The sequence below is a fragment of the Aythya fuligula genome, chromosome 7 (genome assembly GCF_009819795.1).
Source record: "Aythya fuligula isolate bAytFul2 chromosome 7, bAytFul2.pri, whole genome shotgun sequence".
NCBI lineage: Eukaryota > Metazoa > Chordata > Aves > Anseriformes > Anatidae > Aythya > Aythya fuligula.
In genome coordinates this window covers 816,690-836,685 of record NC_045565.1, presented here as the reverse complement: position 1 = coordinate 836,685, position 19,996 = coordinate 816,690, and positions in this window count along the sequence as shown.

Genomic DNA, 19,996 nt, shown 5'->3' with positions numbered 1-19,996 from the left:
GGACCTCCAAGAAAGGTCTCTCTCTCTCCATACACATGCACACAAACAAGCTGTGGATTAGTCTTAATTTCTCAGAGTTTGAAAAATAACATCCTGAGAGTTAAGAGGCAGAAGAGAAACAGTGCTCTGAAGAAAACTTCAGGATTCAGCTGCCCGTGAATGTTGTGCAAATGCAGGCAGGGAATCACAGCTGTGGGCATCGCAAAGTCAGTCCCCTTCTGCCGTGGGTTCTGCGTTAGCCATTCCTGCTCCACACCAAGAAACATCCCATTAGGGATCTTTGCATACACCTGGGGCTGAAGCTTCCCCTACACAGAAAGCAATATAGGTGGCTATTGGAAGTGTTATTTGCAACAGTTGCCTTTTCTTGTTATTCCCTGAGAAGTGTTTTTCTCGGTATAATGTGGAAACCAGAGGCACCTTTTCTAAGCAAGAATTGAGAATACCTCGAGTGACTGACATTTTGTAGAAGAAAGAACAGAATGTGCATCTCTCTGGGATGAAGCTTTTCACTCCAAAAAAAAAAAAAAAAAAAAAAAAAAAAGTAAAGATTCATTTTTAGGGAAGAAAATGATATTTCTTTCACAATGCTTGATTATGATTTCCTTTATTGTCAGGTGGCAGAGGGGGGTTGATGTATATTGTTTTGTCTGGGAAGGGGTTCTGCCTTTTCTATATCTGCAACAACAAAATTGAAAATGATCATAATTTACCATGGAGAACTTAATGAATTCAAACCCCATGAACGTGTCATTTCCAGCAAAGAGTTTTGTTTGTTTGTTTTGCTCGTGGTGTCATGAAGCTCTCTCTATTCTGGAAGCTATCAGGGCTCTGCAATTCAGCTGCTGATGTATGAATATGCCTTCATTATTTCTCCTCTTCGCTCATGTAGAAGCATATAAGGTACGGAAATTAGTCCGAATGCTTTAGTTTATTTCTTCAGATGTACCAGTTAGCAACGACTCAATTTGCAGCTGCCAGTCGTGTTTAACCGAGCAAGCGAGCCACGGAGCAGGGCTGCGGCTACCTGCACCGCCTGCCTACGGCGCGCGGCTCCAAGGAGCAGCCGCGAGGAAAAAAAGAGGCTTGCTTTCCCAGACCGTGCTCCATCACCAGGTCTGTTTGTGTTCTTATTAATAACTACCATGATTGCTATTCTTCCCACTTCCATAAGAATTAATCAGGCATCGACATGCTGATATCTGGACACGGTTTCCATCAAAAGAAAAAGCCTAATTAGACTGCAACCAGCAGCAGCAGCAGCAGCGTGTATTCCACAGCTCTCCTCAGCAGGTGACACGGCGTCTCGAATAGCTCTGAGGCTCTGGAGGGAAATTAGGAAAAGAGTTGGAGTTCACAGTGTCTTTTATTATGATAATAAGTACAGAACAACTGCACTCTTCCTTGGACGTTCAGTAATGATATCCATAGGTTGGATGCTCTGAACTCGGGTGGTCCTGGGAGAGGCATCGGCTCCCTGAAACGTGGGGGCGAGTGCTTGAGTAGAGGCTGTACGGCTGGGGGGAGACAGCAGCCCCTGGAGCCTGCACCCACGGGGACTACAGCCTTGATTAGCCTGATAAAACAAGGTGATAGGAGATTTTTAATGAGCCCAAAAATACCGCTTGCAGGTGCTATGAATCAAGTCTTAAAAAAGGCTTGAATAGTGGGCCTCGTTAGACTGATGAGGGTGAAAACCCTTCACATGGAGGGAAAGCTAGGACAGGAAAGCTAAGTGTGGTCAGGAGTTTGACAGTACATGTCTGAAGGCATGCCACAGGTAATGTGGCCCCAAACTTTAACCTCTCCCTAGCCGCCTGCTCTTACTCACCTCTAGCAGAAAAAAAATCCACCAAAATGTTATACTGTTACAGCCTGCAGTGGTTATAAACATGGAAATAGCGCTACTTGTAAGCAATGACCATTTGTGTTATTTCAGAATAATACCGAGCAGCTCTCAAAGTGCACGTATACTTAAATACAGGCTGTATATGCATATATGATACACTTCCCAATTGGGTTTAATTGTGCAGGTTGGTGGCTTCAGTCTGTTTCTTAATGTTGCTTCTTATTCTATAAAGTTTTACAGTAATGTGTCGGAAAATTAGTGACATCTGTGGCTGTTGTAAGGAACACAGCGCTTGTAGAGAGTTTCATATGCTGCACTTCCATGCAAGAAAAGAAAAATAAAATGAACCCCAATACTATGGCAACTTTCTAGCAACAGGATGTCAGCAAGAGTTTTCCAGGATTCCTTCTAGAGCTCTGAAATTGTTACTTAGGATAAATCTCCTTGCATGACAATGCTTGTTTCCTGTAGATACAATTTCTTACTAAAACATTGGTCTCATCTGAAAGGATTTTATTATTTTTTTCCACAACATGGCTATAAGAAGTTGAATACATATTTTCTTACCAAAAATGTAATGAAATACTGGATTTGTTTTAGCATGCAAATGTCATTGAAATGAGATTAAGCTGGAGTTGTAGCGATGGGTATTTTAGACATCCCTAATGATCACTTTCTTTTTTGCTACTTCTCTCAGCTTCCAGTGTTTGGATTGCTGACATGAGCATTTTTTAATATATACATTTCTCTCGGGTTTGTAATGAATGGCAAGATTAATTTGCAGTAATTACATTACAATGCTAATAAGTGCTGGCATATATAATAAGTGCAATAATAATTGTTTTGACATATTTGTAAAGAGATGGTGTGTGTAGCCAGAACTGGAAACCCTTGTGTGTGAATGACACGTGAGTTCGCAAGTGCTTGAGAGCTCAGTAATCATGTAAAACCAAAGAAGGAAAATTGAAGATACATAGGCATTCATGGGGCAAACAAGTTTTAAACTTTCCTCGTGGCAATATTTTTGTCAGCAGACGTTCTTGCTATGCCAGGTCATGCTAAAAGTAAAGAAGGATTTATGTCAGACCATGATGGAGAACTGCTTAGATATGAATATACTAAAAGATCATCAGCTTTGTCTCATTCTTTTGCTGACGTAGGTCTGTGATGACTTGATGTAACGTGAGGGCTGGGTGAGAATCAAGGTTAGTGAGAGGCTCCAATACTCTCTGAATTACAGGAACATGCTTCCCAGATCTGGCTACGGGGTTGTGTTTTGCTGGAGCGCAGGAAGCTGATGCCTCTTGGATGAATGGGAAGGGAGTTTACCCCATTATACTGCTGTTTCATAGGGCTGGCCTGTACAGACTGCAAATTAATTAAGAGTATAACCATTTTGGCACTGAGTTATGTGTCCTCATGGGAACACCATCAGCTTCCAAACAGATTGTTAAAATGCTGCAGTTTCTGTCCCCCGAAGCTGTGTTGCCAGGTACAGCACAGAAGTGAGCATATTTGCTTGGGAAATCATGTTGAGTAGTAGTCACGATGAACTTGCTATAACATTTTGCCATGAGTTAATATCCTTGGAATTTAGTTTAAGACGCTGGTCTTGGCAGGCACTGTTGCTATGCAAATAGTATCCTCCAGATGTGAAGCGTATTGTGGAAATTAATAAAGAAGGCATCTCTGTAAGCATAGCTAGAATATACAAAATAACCCATGTCGTGCCTTCTTATAATGAGCACCATAAAATAACAATAAGAAGTGTGACAAAGAAATTATACCACGGAGCTCCCAGAACGCTTTGACGCTGCCCTAATTTTGAACAGGGATGTTTCATGATATTGCTTCTCTAATAAGGTCACTGTACAATAACTGGGTGGGATATTTAGGGAGGGGTTCACCTGTAGAGTACATACACTCGCACTAAAGGGCCACGAGGAGAAGTGAGGGAGAGAGATTTACCCGTTCAGGAGCTCTTAATGCATCCAGGGCTTGATATTTGCCCACAATGAGTCTGAATACCCTAAGTCTAGGAAAAGTGAAGGAGATCTTCTCTACTGCAGGGACAATTTTCTAAAATTTAGAATGTGAAAAAATGAAGCTCTATGCTGGAAAAGCAATGCAGTTGTTAGTGACAGGTTTTGTCGTAGAAAAAAGAAAAGCAAAGACCTCAAAAATATATACAGAAGAGCAATCAACTTTGAAGTCTTCAGAGCTCCTGTTGCAGCATCTGAATATTTGGAAGCATTTACTGTACTTTAGGAAAACAACAACAAAAAACATTATTTGGGAATCCTCTTGCTACTCCTGAGGTAGTCCGTCAGATGTGGGTGCTTCTGCTCGCTTTCTTTTGGTCCTTGAAGTGGTAAGATGGAGAACTAAATTATTTATTCCCACAATATAACTCGTGATATGGCAGATAATTTGTGGCTGTTCTGCCAATGACTGGGCTCTCCCCAGCCAACGGCTGGCTCCCAGCTTGCCTAATGCTCAGCAGCCGTGCCACTGCAGCTCCCGGCTGCATACAGAGCCCACGAGGAACGAGGATCCTCCCCACCCCGAGCCTCGCGTCCTCCGGTGGTGACCGAGGAAACTCTGTAAGAGGGCTGATTAGGTGAAGGCGTCAAAAACTCACCCTCACAACTGCTCAGCAGCAATATTGAGATATTTTAGCAAGCGTTGCCAAGCCTTTCAGTGGATCTATAAATGGGACCTGCTGTTCAGCCTAAGAGCTCCCGATGCCCTTTTTACAAATCATTGGATCCTGGCCAGAGATAAGTCACAGCCCAGAACATACACTTGTCTTCTGCGTTAAGGGGGCCTTGTTCCTCTTTACATCATAATTGTAAACCGTTCTGTTTGTTTCAGCTGGATTTTTCTTTTTTTTCGTTTCCTTTTTTTCTTCCTTTTTCTTCAGAGCAAAATGGAAAGTTCAGTATTGTAATCCAGTAAACACATTTTTTATGCAAGGCTTTTATATCTACCCTAGAAAGGTCTCATTTGTTTCTTTCTTCTGGAGGCATGAAAAATTGTTTATTAAATGTAATAATAATAATAAAGTAGAGATAAGCTTTCTTAGCTGGCATTACTTCAGGTTCCGATGTATTTTTCCCCAGCCTCACTTCATTATAACTCTATTTGGTAGCGCATAACCAGCATGTGTCACGCCGAATGAAGGCTGGCTTCAGAATAACATGTCAGTAAGATGATTGCTCTTGGAACACACGGTGCCCTCGCTCTATAATTAAATGCAAAACCTGCGTGGAAAAACGGATGTTAGAAGTCTTAGCTCACGCTCAGCGGGGACTAGCAGCGCGGAGACAAATGCCGGCACGCCAGCCCGAGTCGAGTCGCCGCCTCTGTGCCGCGGTGCTCCTGCCGGGGCTGGCTGTGGTGCTGTGTGGGTGGGACGGGGCACGCAGGGCTTGGAGAAGCAGAGCTGGTGGGACAGGGGACAAGGATAACTGCGCTGCTCGCAGAGGGGCAGATCCGGCTGCCGAGGCTGCCTACTGCTTGCCCCTCGCCCCCTGGCCCTCCGGGGGCTGCAAGCCCCCTGCCCGCAACACTTCTGCAGGGGTTGCTAGGTTCACGTTTCCAAACTGTACGTCAATTAATATTTAGGTGAGTTCACTCGCTTTCTGCAAGGTGAACAGAGTGAAATGATTTTTTAAAGATTAAATACATATCACGCTTTCCCCTCTGCAAATTTCCATCGGCTGACCTCTGGCCTCCTGACTGGACATGAGCAAAGCGTGCGCTCCTCCAGGACAGCTCACAGGCTTTCAGACCAGAGGTTTCTGTCCGTCTTCCCTCGTAACGATCCATTTTTCTCTTATGGAGATACCTTCATCCCTACCAGCCCTTCCATTTACTCAGTTCTCATAAGCCGTAGCCACATCATGCTTCAAATCTGTCCAGCATTTCAAGACAGCGAGGTGCAAGCTCCTTAGACAGCCGACAGTATCTGTTTGTCTGATATGCCGTGTGTCCTCTCTTGAACTGGCTCCATCGTTTCCATAACCATATTTTTTTTCTGTCTCCTGAGACGAGGCATTCACTTTTGATCTTGTCTCTGTCTTCACAGACAACTTTCCCTCCCCAGCAAGGCCATCACAGTCATCTGTCATTTGGAGGAACCCACTTGATTTCCTTCTTTGCTTTAGAGGGAGAGTTACATCGTAATAAATCAAACAGCAAAAATAGTCACCTTGGGCCCCACAAGAGGCAAGACCAGGACTCTCTGAGGTGTTCAGGGAGAGTGTTTTCTTTTTCTTGTGCTACCTTTTAAAATCTTTAATTTCTGATTTTTGGCAATTTTAATTTGGAAAGTCTCGTTTTGTACCAGTTTCAGCTCATAAAAAACAGATGTATGCTGTTGAAGCATGTAGCCAGTAGGAAATGAGTGGCTTTTCTCTCTTTTTTTTTTTTTTTTTTTTTTTTTTTTTTTTTTTTTTTTTTTTTTTTTTTTTGGCTGATGAGAATAACAATGAAAAAAAAAAGCATGAATGTTGGCTGCACTTCACTGCTATCAGTGTTCATTTTGCTTTTGACATTTAAATACTCTACATGCCTGAGAAAATGTTCTGGTAGACACCAAGCAAATATTCCGAAAATTTCTGTGACACTGCCAGGTCTTTTAGCTCCATTCCCTCACGTCTCTGCGGAAATCTGAAGTAAAGCTGTGTGAATGGATGACTTTTGGCAGTCTTCTCTCACAAGTTAACCAAACCTTTGGGGGCAGATCGCATCTGGTCCGTAAACTGTTTTTCAACAGTAGGAAATATGGTGACTGATAGTCTTTAAAACTCTAGCAAAGAGGGTTTTTCTACTGCTGCTCCAGTCTGTCAGTCAAGAGGGTGAAGGACAGGAGGAGGGGTAGCTGCCCGGGTGACGTGTCCGTACCCTGCCTGCATCTGTTTGAGAGGGCTTTATCCCATTTCCACTGAATCCTGAAATACCCCAAAGCCCAGCTGGTAAGCTCTGCTCTCCAAAAGGCTTTTGATTAGGTTGCTCAGCAAAAGCTCTGATGGAAGTAGAGGTGCTGTAGAGCGAAGGGAGAGATGCCTCTATGGATTAAAAAAGGGTGTGAAAGTTGGGGAAAACGTGTTTGAGTATGCAGTTGGCTTGCAGAGCGAGCAGAGGTCACGAAGGGAGTCTCAGAGCCACGTGTTGGGACCTGTACTGCTCAGCACACTTATACATGATCCCGAGGAGGAATGACTTGTGAGATGGCAAAGCTTGCTGACGCTGATGTTTCAGAGTGCAAAAAGATGAGGGCTGACTGTGAAGAATTGCGTGAGGCCTAACAAGTGTGGTCATTAAATAGCAAGGCATACTCAGTATAAATAATGATGAAGTGATGCAGCTGGGAGTGGAGGGAGGGAATCTTATCTTTGCATGTATCTAATAAGCTCAGAGCTGACCACTACTGCTGGGGAACAAGACCTTGAAGTAATGGTAGTTCTGTGAAAAACTCGTTCCATAGCAATCAAAAAAGAGGAAAAAAAAGGAGAAAGAAGAGTTGGGAGTTACAAGGATTGAATTAGGAAGCAGAGAACATCATTATGCTCCTGGACGCTACCGGTGAGCTCGTGTCTTGAATATTGCCTGCATGTTGGCAGTCCTGGTCTCTGCTTCAAAAAGGATAGTGCAAGAGGGGAAAAGATACGAATTTCTCCATACAATTTTCCTATGTCTATGAGACTAATTCAGAAACTAATTCGGATTAGTTAGCAAGTGTTCGAGCTGACGCCTATCCTACAGTATTCTCTGTGCCCCAGAATACGATTCCTTTTTTCCTCGTTTATAGTCAGGAACAGGTTTGTAAGCCCCCAGGCCTCTCTGAGGACAATCGCTATCATAAGGCTTCATCTGCATTTTTCAGAGCACACAATGTGGTTCGTTTAGCATTTTGGCTCTGAAGCCAGCGCGCGCCTGGGGTTGTGGCAGAAAAAGACAGAAAGTAGACATACTCTGCTCCCTGCACGTTTCCCCACAAGCATGTCTCTAACGAGATTGTGTGCAAACCACATGCGTACAGCAGCAGGGCAGGTTCTGCGCTGATTTCCAGCAGCAGAACATTTTGGTAACCCTGAGGTTAAGAAATCCCTGGGAAACCCTGTGGGGCCTGGAGGGAACAAGCTTGCAGGCAGCAATGTTTGACAGAACCGGGATCTACAGCACGGCTTCCTTCACACGTTTCTTCCACTCGGTAATGAAGGAAGCAGAAATTAGGAGTGTGTTGTATTTATTACTGAATGACGAACTTCCACGTGGGTGAAGAGGTTTCCTTTCACTACTGTCAATAACACAGTTCGTTCCTGTTTCGCCGCATGAAATCCTTATTGCTGTAACGTCACGCCATCTCCTCTTAGATTGCTAGCCACTAAAAACCTGTCAGAGACCTGAATTTTTCAGCCCTGATTCTCTATTTAATTTTGGTATTAAAGGAGCTGGCTATCCAGGAACCCTTTTGGAAGTCAGCTGGATGCTGCTGGGTGTTCAGTCCTCTTGGGGACCAGTTTGTCTGCTTACAGATGGATTTGGGATTTTATAGGCCATGTGATGGCTTCTTTGTAAGAGCTTTGCCTCTTTCCACCCAGGCAGCAGCCAGTAGAGAGCAATATTGTACACACATGAGAAATTAGTTCACTACGCTGTGTTATTCTAAGGGGAATTAACCACTATAATTATTGCTTTCCTTCTCCAGTACTGCTGTAATAACTAAGCTATATATAACGGAGTTTAGGCTTTGTGGTTTTTGTTTTTTTTTTTTTTAATTCTCCTCAGTACTTACTTTTTATCTTGTATATAGTCAATGGCTTGTCAAACCCGAAGCTAATTTATTTGGTATTATATATTTAAAATGTTTCATTCCCTAAGAACCCACTAATGGGATGTAACACATCAAAATTAGATTAAAGAGCTCTGAAAAAAATCTCCTAATCACTTAGTTGAATAAAGCCTTTTCTTCTGTGGTGAATATTTACAGACTCCCTATTTTGTATAAACTCGTATTACTTCCAGAATTCAGTCTGGACGAGATCAGCACACTGGGCTCACGAGATGGAGGTGTGTGTGCGTATGTGTATTAGCGGCTCAGAATCTCCTCCAGATAGTTTTTTCACCATCTTCTTCAAATTTAGCCCCATTTTTTTTTCCTGATGTAATATTTATGTGATATATAAAAATGTACAAGATGACTCCATCTCTGGAATAAAATAGATTGTTACCTTAATGCCTATCCATAATCACAGTTTTTAATCTAGGTTCTTCCAAGTAAAGCAAGCACGATCACACTTGAATAATTTACCCGAGATGTCCCCAGCCCTCTGAACGTGGCGATAGGAGCACTGGATCCCCACTAAACGCGTCCATATCATTCCTGTACTGAACCCTCCGAGTAACCCTCGGTAGCTGTTGCCCCATCTTATCCCCCCCAGCAGCTTTAATCAGACTGCACCAAATTTCAGAGCAAAGCCCTGCGCTCGCTCTCCAGGGCGAGGAAAGGCAAGGCAGCATGGAGAGGTACTTCAGGCGTGAGCAGGATTCTCGTGCTCCCTTAGAAGAATAATTGAAACCTCAGCCCTGCGCTGAGCCCTGGACGTGGGGTTCCTCTGTGTCTCACGCCCAGGGTCAGCAGTCAAGAATGAGAAAGCTCTAACTCTGCCGGGGTCTGCAGCCCCACTGGGGGAGGTCACGGCTGCTCTGAAACGTGCCCCGAGGCAGGGTGGAGCCGCAGCTCATCCTTGGCTGGCAGGGCTTGCCCTGTGAGTGCATCGCTGTGCCTCGTGGTGCAATGCAGACTCTGCTTGGAAGACAGAAAACACGTCTTAAAAAATAATCAGTAAACCTGCTTCTCTTCTCCATCGTTTCATCAGTGGCCTTTGATTAAATTTCCCAAAGGCTTTCAAATGTTTTTAGTAAACTTGGAAGATAAAATTAATGGGGAAAAAAAAGGGGGGGTGGAGGGGAGGAGAAACTCACATGGAAAGTGAAGTCTGTTCAGCATTGGGATACACTTCACTGTCTAACATGCCATAACCTTTTCTGCACGCCCTGAGAATGAAACATGCAGCCCTAATACTGATACCCAGAGCAGACAGAGGCACCTTGAGGAGCAAAATCCTTTGCTGCTCTTTATGATTCTCTTCCTTCCAATATATATTTTTATAAATTCCTGCAGGCTTCCTCTGTGTGTGAGAGAGAGCCCAGGTGCTTCTCAGTAACACAATGGAGTTACATGCCTACAGATGAGCTTTGACAAACCTTATTTCATTAGTTTAAGAAATACTACTTCTTGCTTCATTATTTTCCTAGCTGTTTTGCCACAGAGTCAGCAGAAGGGCTGACTCCACGCTCCTGCCTCGGTCTCTTCAGTGTCAGGCCTGTCATCTTGCTGTAAGCCCACCTTTCTCTGCAGTGGTTTAACCTCCCTCTCGGGATCATCCTGCTGGTTACTGGCCGTACCTGCTCGCGCTGTTGCGTGGAGTGGAGGCTGCCAGGTGAGCCCTGCTGCCACCACTCGCCACAGGCACGCTGTGAAGAAAGGAAAGGCTCCGACCGTAAACCAGTACCTGTCTTCTTTCATCCATCTCTTGTGGAGCAGAAACCTTTCTGAACCAGAAACGCCAACATCGCTCCTCATTTGGGTCCAGACTGTGCAAATGGCCCCTGTCTCCGTGATGAGTATCTTGGGTCTAGCTTTAGGACGTGAGCATCTGCTCCTAGGAGCTGCAAGCCTGTCCCTTGCCTGACAAGAATACACTTAATGAAATTAAAGAGCAATAAAATCAGCTACATTACTCAAGATTATTACTTTCTGCCACATTGTGTATTCATACTATAATTTACCACCACGGGAGATCATAGGAACAAACCCTGGGTTTTACAAAGGCCTTTGTGATGTTGTGGCTATAATCAGAGGCAGCTCCACCGACTGCCGTAATGAGGGCAATCAAATCCCACACTTCAGCACGCAGCCTGACGCCTGCAGGGTCCATGCTGAAACGAATCCCCTCCTCTTCCCACCCCACCCAGTAGACAGCACACAACCGGCCACGGGAGTTACTTGGGTTTAGGAATTTACTAAAGCATTAAAATCCAGGTGCTCCTGAAGGCGAAGGGTAAATTTAATGGGGCAAATGTCCATCAGATCCACAGCCAAATCTCCTTTGCTTTAGGAGGTCCCATCAAGCATTGGGAAGCTGTAGACTGAGCTGGTCATCTGCCAGAGGGAACGTCGGAGCGGCCTTTGGAGCAGAGAGAGGGAGAACAAAAGAAAAAAAAATAAAAATGGAAGAAAGAGCAAGGATGTGTCTGTTAACAGAAATAGACTTTAGCACCTTTTTGCTGTTCCCATGGAAATCTTTCGCCGACTTCTGTGACATGAGGCTTTTTCTCTCCAGATGTCAGGTGACCCCTTCCAGGCTGGGTTTGGTGAGACTCACCTCGCAGGAGGCCACCGGCAGCAGGTTCTGGGCACGCAGCATAAAGCTCACCTGTGCCAGGGCACTGGGCGTGCTGGGAGTGGAGGAGGAAATCTCCTCATTAGAGAAACAATCCCGCTCACCCGAAGACACACTCGGGTCGCGGGTGTACGTGAGCAGCCGAGAAGCACAGAGTGTCCCTGTCTGAATCCTCAGGACTGGGCCACAGAGCTGGGCTCTGCCACCTCCCCGTGCTGCCCCTCTCCCGTCTGCCACCCCCGGCAGTGCCTGCCTGCCAGCCGCTGCTTTCAGTGTTCCTCGTGCTTGGCAACCTGTTTCATAGCCCTGGATAAAAGCAGCTCAGCCTTTTACTCTATTTACTCTATTATTCAGGCTTTTCTTTTTTAGACACTGGTTTTCATTAAAATTTAATCTTCCGAGACGTGATTGATGCAAAGGCTGAAAAAAGTAAAAGAAGACTGCAGAGCTTCCTCCTTAGGTCAGAGAGCTGTGACAGGATAACTTGGTAACACGGAGCACACGAGCTAACGAATCTCCCTCCCTCATTTCTCTTTCTCTCTGGTAATCTGTGACATCTTTTCAAAGCTCATTTGTTAAGCCCAGATTCTTGCTGGCTTCATACGCCTACAGAAGTGAAGGGTAGGGGCCTGGGAAGCACCCCAGGTGGACTCAGGGATTTGGGAAATGGGGGCAGATGGAACGAGACTCCCGGTGTCTCCTGTTGGTGGCACCAGGCTTTCCCCAAGGCCGTGGGAGCTGGGAGGTGGCTGTGCTATGGCTAGACAAAAAGCAGCAGCCCAAGGTCTCTGCCGGGTTTTATCCTGAAACTCTTTTCTGGCAGGCAGTGTTTTCTGAGATGCCCGTGGTAGGCTTCCAAATAGTTTAATCCCCTCCACAAGAGAAATGAGGAAAACCAAAATATTAGGGAAGACAGAAAGGGTGGGATAGCTGTTTTTTTCCTTGAATACTCAGAAAGGGAGAAGGCGATACATCAGGAGTGTCTAGCTGCAGGGAAGGAAATCATGACAAATACTGGTCCTCCCAAAACGATGGGAAACTTCACCAAGTACAAAGGAAGAGATGAGGTAGGGAGAGAGATGATGAACCACTGAAAAGAATAGGGGATGACTTTCTAATAATTCCAATTTATGAATAGAGCCAACTGTAAGTTAGGATTAATTTTTCAGGGAAAATGAATCATTGCTTAAAAAAAAAAAAAAAGTGAGAAAAACCTATCTTTTGAAACTCCTTGAGAATGTCTTACAATGACATGGCTTCCACCCGGGCCATTATGCAGTTGTAATGACTTTAAATGTTTGGTGTTCAGCTGCGTCCTGAAGTAGTTTGAAAATAAGTCTTTTAAGGAGGTCCTGCAGCCAGCCCTGACTTGAGAGCTGTACGTAGGCACTGGTATGTGAGGAAATGCCAGGTCCTACGTGGTTTGCACATACCCAACTCACATTTCTTTCAGAGGGAGCAAGGGCTGTCCAGAACTACACAGAAGCCAACAGCACTCCCAGGACCCCTTTGCCCATTCAGAGTTATCACTTGACATTATCATTACCTCAGTTTGCAGCCTTGAGACTGGGCTTATAACTCGTGTCTGCAATGCATCTGTTTCCAAACAGGAGCTTGCATTCAGCCTGAATTTACTGTGGGTTCCAGGTAAAGATACCCTTGGGGCTGCGAGTGATGCTCACGATGAATTCTTGGAAAAGGAGATGAATGTTCCCATCATGGCAAGTCATTAGCCGCATTTTTCTGCCTTGCTTGGGATGCCTCCTGTGCCTTGGCTGTCTCCCCAGCAAGCCTTCCACCCCCGTGCTGTTCCAGCTCGCTGCGAGAGCTGTGCGCATCCATAAATGCCCAGAGTTGGCTCACGCTGCCCCGAACTGGCTCGCTATGCCCAATTTAAAACAAATTGCTGTGCAAAAAGCAAGTCAGCTGGGCTCTGACCAGAATTCAGGACAGGCTTTAAGGAGATCACAGGGTAAGCAGCAGAAACGCTTACAGCAGAAAGATGTTTCCTTCGTGGTCTTGACTCCTTTTTCCCTTGTCTGCTTTTTTCAGTGGTGTTTAACAGTGTATCTGCTTCGTGCCACAGCTTCTCCTCGCCTCTAAGGAAAGCTCCAGGGGTTTCTTCTAGACAAAAGCGAGAGATTTGTACTGTGAAGGCCTAGGGAGAGATTCAGAGGACTGAAGTTGTCGCTAAGCACCTGCAGAGGTGAGAGAAGCAAAGCCTGAGAGGCAGAGAACATCCCGGCTGAAAGCAGATGAGTGGGAAGAGAGAGCTGGTCCCCAGCAGGGCTGTGTGGGGACGGGCAGGGGCAGGAGGCAGTCCTGAGAGGATTTCTCCTGTTAGCCTGTAGTACTAGAAAGGGTTGTTTTGAGGTCCTAATGCAGATTTAAAGTAGTTAAAATAATCAAATGTGACCAATTGCTTGGATAAACGGACCTGTGCTGCTGTGACCTACTGAGACCAAAACCCTCACCAACACATCCTGGTGGTGACCTGCATGTAGGTGGGAGTGACAGTCATTCTCAATTAAAATCACAGACCCAGTACTTAGCTTGCATTACCTGACACTCATTTTTCTCCACCCCCCCACGAGACACACTCGCTTTTCTTCATATTTTCTCTGGTTATTGATCTCTCTGTAGACCAGTAGGCTTGCCAGCCCTCTGTCTGAGGCACACCCTGTGTGCTCCTGTGCCTGTCTCCTGCAGCAAACAGGCTGGGGCCGTGGTTTCTCTGCCTCATACATCATTATTCCCAGGCTGCCACAGCGATCCCACATCAGCTCAGAGCCTTAATACAGAGAGAAGAGAAAGAAAAACAGATATTGCTGTCGTCTGGAAGTTCAGGACATTCGCACAATTTTAATTTATTTGCAGTGCCTTGTTAAAAGTCATTTTGATGGCAAAAATCTATGGGCTAATACGTGTTTCTGACTTACGTCATATACAATCTCTGTGTTTAATGCGGGGGTGTTATAAAACAAAAATAGTTCAACAAAATGAATAACCAAACTTCATATAAAAGTAGTATTAAAAAAAGAAACAAATGGAGTACTAAGGAGCATGGAAACGATCAGCTGTGCAATTTCATGTCGATTCAATTCCATTTACAGCTCATAAATCCACTTACTGTTGTCGCACACTTGTGGCTTCGCACATTCCCCCAGCGCCCCGTGGTTCAGCAGAGCTGCTCGCAGGCTCCCACACCCGGTACGTGTGCCAGCAGGGATGTGGGGATGCAGACAGTGCCAGCCTGCTCGCTGGGGCACAGCGCTGGGCCGGTGCTGCGCGCTGGCTCAGGCGGGGTCCCGGGGAGCTGGAGCACGAGCTGCTGGAGGGCAGCACGGCCGTCCCTGTGTAAATGTTAGCAGGGGGCAGCTAGCTGCAGCCTTTCCTGGCAACGTGCAGTAGCTCCTGCTGACATTTGCACCCACCATATGGCAGAGTGCAGCATGGCCACCCAGGGCTGAGCTCGCCGCCTTACAAATGCTGCTGCCCTTGAACAGATCCATGGGTTGCATTTTTGTCATCCAGTGTTGCTGTGTGCCTCCATCTACATCAGAAAGACACATCTTTTTTTTTTTTTTTTTTTTTTTTTGGCAGCAGTGTGTGTGGGGGGAGTACCATTAACACTATCAATACTCTGGAAAGATGTTAGCTGCACACAGACAATCGACACAAAGCCAAATGAATCAGGGTAATTGGGTAAATCATGTGGCTCTCCGTGGTCATTGCAATACTCAGGCATGGACGTGAGTTTTCAGTGTGTGTGTCCATGGTGACTTCAGAAGATGCAAAGTCAGGTCCTGGCACTGCAGACTAATGGCTCTCCTTGTTTCAGGTAGGAAGTCGTAACCTTGCCTTGCATTTAACTGGGGGGTTCCACAATGGAAATGGGTAGTGACAGAGCCAGTGCAATGATCTTGATGTCTTCTTTAGAAAGGAAGTGTTCCTGTATAGATGTGCTCAGTTATACGGTTATGTCAGATAAATCTTCCTAGGAATCTGGGCAGGAGCATATTATTAGGCATTGAGCACCCACAGAGCTAGCCATAGAATAATCTGTGGAAAATATTTGTGCTTAATTTAAGTATATTTTACTTGTTATCATAAAAGCAAAATACAATGTCTACCACATTGTGAATATTACGTATTAATATATTTATAACTCATTCATTCAAAGAACTATTTCAGAAAGGCTTACTTTAGAAAAAACACTTGGGTGAAATAAATTAAAATCAACATATGCAACCTTTTTACATTGCAGATACATTTTCCTACTTTATTATGCCTGTAAATTCATCTCAGCAGCAGCTAAAAGAGAACAAAAGGGAAAAGCTACATATTTATAGTTGCCAGAGCAATTAGTTAGGAATAAGGTAGTATTCAGCTACTTATGTGTGTGTTGTGAAGGACGTGACATTCAAAGGTAATTCTGCGGGCAAGCTCTTGTATAAAGATTTTGAAATGCATTGGTGGTCTTATCCAGCTCATGGCTGGACTAGCTATTGCACCTCCAAACCAAGCCTTTTCCTTGTAGCCTCTTTATTCCCACAGCCAGCATCCTTGCTGCGCCCTCTGCTAGCTCCTTTTTACCAAGAACAGATGTGGAGATAAAACTAAGCCCTCACCTTCAGTGCTGTTCCTTTCTGGTCAAAGCTAAAGGATTTAAATGAAATAGTAATGAAAAACATACCACTAGCTATGCAATTTCTTTAGTGTGGATGAACAGAGGTTATCCACAGGCTTTTGAAAGTGTAATTCTCTTTCAAAAGAAAAAATTTCAGTTAATTGTCATGTACGCTGCACCCTGAGTGATATATGAGTCTTATTAGTACATACAGATTTATGAGACAGGATACAGTCCTTGAAAAGAAAAATCTCTTAAATTATTACATTTTACCTCTCTCACCTTTGTTCTTATGCAAGGTCAAACTGCATATTTAAAATGTTCTCCTGTCACATTCCTTAAAGATGAAGATTGCTGCAGGTTGGGCTGTGCTGAATTCGGCACCGTCGGCGCCCTGAACTCTGAAAGCAGAAGGAGGGGTTTGACACGTCGTGATTGCAGCTTGACTGAGAGATGGGAACCGGTGGCTTTTGTGGCACACGCACCCCCTGGCCTTATTAACCCAAACAGAAGTTTTATCCGTCGGATGCTATTTAAGAGTAAGCAAGCCCCTCTTAGCCCTACAGTACTCTTCTCTTGATGAAACCAAGTAGCTATGCGTAGAAGTAGCAAAGAAATGGACAAATAATTATGTTATTTGTACCTGTGGAAGAGAAAAATCAATGCAAAGCAGCTAAAGATATGGAGACGGTGGACAGAAAACAGCAAGGGAAGAAGGCAAGGGGCTGGAAGGGAGCTCAATTCCTTATCTTCTCCAGTGATCTGTGGGCGCAGGGGCCCACCTCGGTTCCCAATTCTAGAGATCACCGCGAGTGATCGGCTCTGGGTGTGGGGGGCTCACCACGTCTGGCCACTCTCTGACGGGTAAGAGGAGCACTCTGTGCAGCTGTGGGAGCGTTGTCAGGGCGGTGCTGTAGGCAGGCTTTACACCAAGCCTGTCCACCAACAGGTTCAGGCAACTTTCGTCTTAACAAACAGGTTTGCTTCCAAAATTTACCTTTCCGTAGATTTTTTTGTGAAACGTGTTGGAGCATTTCTTTAACCTCGCTTGTATGGTAGCCATCGTGTTTCTGGCTGAGAAATAAGTGATATTACCACAGTCAAAAGAAGAACGTGCAGAGGTTTTTCTGCTCCCTGGCCTGCCACGAGCACAGGGCTACTCACCGCTCGGTCCCCTGGAAATGAGAACCACGGCTGGTAGGAGGCTGCCTAGCCACGGGGCAGCCCCCAGCTCTGCTGCGATAGCCCTGCAAGCAACATTAAATAAATCACTTCAGAGGATGACTGCATCCTCAGAAACCGCGTAGCAATGGCAGAATTTGAGGCACGTGTGAAAGGACTTGTCCTGCCCCGCAGGCGTGCCCGAGCATCCCCCGCCACTCCTGCAGCAGCGGGAAGCTCGTTCGGCCGCGCTCCCCACAGGTGATGCTTTGGTGAGAAATGTAATTATTTCCGTCGTGCAGAGGGATGCTGTGGCTTATTAGAGATGGCTGTGATAATTTCTGGGAAAAGGCAGCTTTCAGAAGGAGCAGTATGGTAGAGCCTAGTGCACACGAAGGAACTTGGGTCTGATAACGCTGTCTGCTGGTTCTTGTTAGTGCAAAGCTCCGCTTCCAAACTGCTTCCTTGGTGTTGCTCCGTGTCGGGGCATCCTGCAGGTGCAGTAGAGAGGATTGTGTTGTTTGTCATCACTATTAGAAGGCAGCTGAAAGGCACGTTCTCCCTTGCCCCCAGCAGCAGCCACCAGTGCAATCGCATTGCACAGGCACACGGAGCTGCCCCCCCGGTGTCACTGACACACCTGCACCCCAGAGTCATCTCTAGCAAGGCCCAGGTGAACGAAGCAAGGACGAGACCAAAACCCTGTTGTAGGCACAGCCTCTAATGGTTACGGGGAGAGTCCCCCCCACAAGCATTGGAGGTAGATGTAGAGTGATCTCAGCAGAAGTGAAATGGAATTGCTGTCTGAATATCGTGTTCTGAAATAATCTATTATTCTGTGAACAATTTATATGGATTTTCTAGTAAAATTACATTCAACCTGAGTTTAATTGTGTGCCTGTGAATGTACATATTACCTAAAGCACGAAGCTGGAAACCTCAGTGTTTCCAGTTGCATTAACCAGAGCTGCAATGTAAAAACCCAGTGTCTCTGAGGCCTCGAGGCCAAGCCACGCTACAGCTGAATGGAAACCTTTCTTCTCCCCAGAAACTGGAGATCCTTGCATTTTGGCAGGAGTGACTCTGAAACGAGTGCTCAAAACTGTGCCGTGATATTCCTCACAGGTAGCAGGGAAACAGGTAGGGCTAATAAAAGCAATCACATTCCCGCCCCAGGATATGTTGCAAACTGGATTTTTCCCTAACCAGTGAATTCAACCATTGGCGTTGTCTGGAGTGGATCGGAAGGTAGCTGTTAAGCACACATTCGCTACCAGGTGCTGCTTTTAATCCCCTTGATGCATTAGGCCTGTCAGCTGATCCATTTTCTATTCACATTGCCCTCCAGAATCCAGCTGAGGTGTAGATAATGCAGATAGTCACAGGGTTTTTGTCTGTTTGTTTGTTTGCTTTGCCTGTTGATAGATAACAACGTATTTATGAAATGACTTACAAGAAATCAGACCTTTCTAACGCAGAGGTTTAATAGAGAAGGCTAGCCTAATAACTCAGCTTCTCCTGTGTGCCCGAATGACAATGGTATGAATTCTCTTCCCTCTCAACTTAATTCAAGGATCATTTCCACAACCTGATTTACTCTTGTACCTTCTCCAGCTATGTTGATTGAGGTAATAGACTGGAAAAGAAAAACAAATCAAGGCTTACATCATTGTATATGCTATATTTTGCTCTGCCTAAATTATACGTGGTATTCCAAGTACATATTTCTTGCTTAAAGAAAAATAAATGGAAAAGGCAACCCTTTTTTGGGGTTGCACAGAGCATTTGCTGTAGAAGATTCTGCAGCTTCTCCTGAAATTCTGCAGAGATTGCTGTAAAGGAAAGGCTGCACGCTGGAAAGAGGAGAGCATGGAGGAGATGCCTCCTCTGCCGCAGGAATGCCATCATCAGGGCCCGTGGCTGAACACGGCTGTGGATATGCTCAGGTGGTGCTCGGTGCACAGCGAATGATGGCTCCGTATCAGGAACACCAGGAGACAGTCATGCTTGCTGCCTTGTACTTGGATCGTGGGTTGATGGTGCCTGCACAGAGCACGCAGTCTAATAGCAAGTGCATGCAGCAGTGCCGAGTTAGTAAACGTCACAGAAGGTGTGTAGATGTCTGTACAGGACAGAGAGCAAAAGGCATGAGGGGAGGAAGGGGGAGCAATGTATGGGATGCGTGTCCGCGTGTGAATGGGATGATGTGCAAGAGCAGAGTAAACTTCCCGAATGAAGCACATCAGAGCATGTGAAAAGGAATTTATTTTGCGGTCTCAGATCAACTGCATAATGCTCGTGCTCTTTGCAGACGTGCCGGGGCAGCTAGGCACGTTCTGAAATCCCGTGCAGGCTGCTAGTCCTTGGAAAGCGTGCTGATTTGGAGTGCATATGGTCATTGCAAAACCTTAGCTTTGGCAGAGCGCTGCGAGCACAGGAGGAGGATCATTACTGCGTTCACAGTTGTTGCCCTGCCAATGTGATACTATATGGGATGGAAGTGCTGAATACCCGGCTTTTATAGTCATATTTGAGCAGTTAAATAAAAGGATGATTTGAACACGCTGAGCATTCCTGTTCTCAGATATTCCAATGGGAAATGTCTTTCTGGTGACATGAAGAATTTCATGGCCGTAGCTCGCCTGTCTCAGAGTTCCAGTGAGGCAGAAGGCAGCATTCCTGCAAGATCAAACATTGCAGCTTAGCATTGCAAAACACAGCACTTCGAGTATCACTTTAAATGGGATAAAAATGAAATATTCATAACAGGCAAAGGAAGAGGCAACAGCAGAACGAAAAACTGAGTCGAACGCTTGAATGAAAAGCAAAACCTCCCTCACTGCAGCCCTGGCTCCCCTCTTCTGGAAACACCCTCATATCTGA